Source organism: Schistocerca americana, chromosome X (genome assembly GCF_021461395.2).
Source record: "Schistocerca americana isolate TAMUIC-IGC-003095 chromosome X, iqSchAmer2.1, whole genome shotgun sequence".
NCBI classification, from domain to species: Eukaryota; Metazoa; Arthropoda; class Insecta; order Orthoptera; family Acrididae; genus Schistocerca; species Schistocerca americana.
This window is the reverse complement of record NC_060130.1, coordinates 743697706-743699477: the sequence shown is the minus strand read 5'-3', so window position 1 is coordinate 743699477 and position 1772 is coordinate 743697706. Positions and strand designations below refer to the sequence as shown.

At 46.3% G+C, this 1772-nt stretch overlaps 1 pseudogene; it reads left to right on the top strand.

Moving 5' to 3' along the window:
• Positions 1-1172: 1172 nt before the first annotated feature.
• On the top strand, positions 1173-1290 carry LOC124557332 (annotated as a pseudogene).
• Positions 1291-1772: the final 482 nt, after the last annotated feature.

Genomic DNA, 1772 nt, shown 5'->3' with positions numbered 1-1772 from the left:
GTCCCCCAATCCATATTCACCTACTATGTTTCCTTCTCTCCCTTTTCCTACACTCGAATTCCAGTCACCCATGACTATTAAATTTTCGTCTCCCTTCACAATCTGAATAATTTCTTTTATTTCATCATACATTTCTTCAATTTCTTCGTCATCTGCAGAGCTAATTGGCATATAAACTTGTACTACTGTAGTAGGCGTGGGCTTCGTATCTATCTTGGCCACAATAATGCGTTCACTATGCTGTTTGTAGTACCTTACCCGCATTCCTATTTTCCTATTCATTATTAAACCTACTCCTGCATTACCCCTATTTGATTTTGTGTTTATAACCCTGTAGTCACCTGACCAGAAGTCTTGTTCCTCCTGCCACCGAACTTCACTAATTCCCACTGTATCTAACTTCAACCTATCCATTTCCCTTTTTAAATTTTCTAACCTACCTGCCCGATTAAGGGATCTGACATTCCACGCTCCGATCCGTAGAACGCCAGTTTTCTTTCTCCTGATAACGACATCCTCTTGAGTAGTCCCCGCCCGGAGATCCGAATGGGGGACTATTTTACCTCCGGAATATTTTACCCAAGAGGACGCCATCATCATATAATCATACAGTAAAGCTGCATGCCCTCGGGAAAAATTACGGCTGTAGTTTCCCCTTGCTTTCAGCCGTTCGCAGTACCAGCACAGCAAGGCCGTTTTGGTTATTGTTACAAGGCCAGATCAGTCAATCATCCAGACTGTTGCCCTTGCAACTACTGAAAAGGCTGCTGCCCCTCTTCAGGAACCACAGGTTTGTCTGGCCTCTCAACAGATACCCCTCCGTTGTGGTTGCACCTACGGTACGGCTATCTGTATCGCTGAGGCACGCAAGCCTCCCCACCAACGGCAAGGTCCATGGTTCATGGGGGGCAGGAGTTCTTAGCAGATAGAATTCAACACGTTGTTCTTAATGGAACGAAATCTACAGATACAACGGTAACTTCAGGAATACTCGAAAGAAGTTTTATAGGAACATTGTTGTTCACAGTATACACTGCGGAACACCACTAAACGACCACTTATACGAAAACCCATGTTTGTTTCCAATTGCGATGAAGAAGTTTGAAATTCGGCTCAATGATGCCTACTACCTTCCTCTACAATATGATATTGCAATGCCTGCGTTGTTAAGTGGCAGCGACCTTGCCGCAGTGGATACACCGGTTCCCGTCAGATCACCGAAGTTAAGCGTTGTCGGGCGTGGCCGGCACTTGGATGGGTGACCATCCGGGCCACCATGCGCTGTTTCCATTTTTCGGGGTGCACTCAGCCTCGTGATGCCAACTGAGGAGCTACTCGACCGAATAGTAGCGGCTCCGGTCAAAGAAAACCACGCTCCTCCTATCCGCATCCTCACCTGAGAATGACACGGCGGTCGGATGGTCCCGATGGGCCACTTGTGGCCTAGAGACGGAGTGAGTGCGTTGTTAAGAAGAACGATGCAATGCTCCTTCGGAGCGAAGGAACAGGTACTGTGGGGAAATACTTGAAACATATCTGCAGTTGCGAATATGAACAACCATCAGCTGTATACTGGAATGACGACAGTGAAAACTTCCATGCCGTCGTTCTTGCGTCCGAAGGAACATTGCATCGTTATTCTTGACAACACAGGCACTGAAATATCATATTTTTTATATGAATGCGTGGTGGTTGTTCTTTCGGACATGTCCGGAAGAACAGGCACCATTCGGAATCTACAGCTGTGATACATATTATGTAAACTGAAGATG